Genomic DNA, 220 nt, shown 5'->3' on the forward strand with positions numbered 1-220 from the left:
GGTTGGCTCTTATTTTTCTTAAATTTACGGATAAAAATATTTTGGACTGCTTGGTTCAGTATGGTAATCTTACCTTTTTCTTATCTTGTATATATGGTGAACCTGACCATGATGGTCGTGATGTCGTTTGGGAGAGGCTCTCTCGTATTGGTGTAAATAGAAAAGAGCCTTGGTTTCTTATTGGGGACTTCAATGAGATCTTAAACAATGGAGAAAAGAC

This window comes from Brassica oleracea, chromosome C7 (assembly GCF_000695525.1).
Source record: "Brassica oleracea var. oleracea cultivar TO1000 chromosome C7, BOL, whole genome shotgun sequence".
NCBI lineage: Eukaryota > Viridiplantae > Streptophyta > Magnoliopsida > Brassicales > Brassicaceae > Brassica > Brassica oleracea.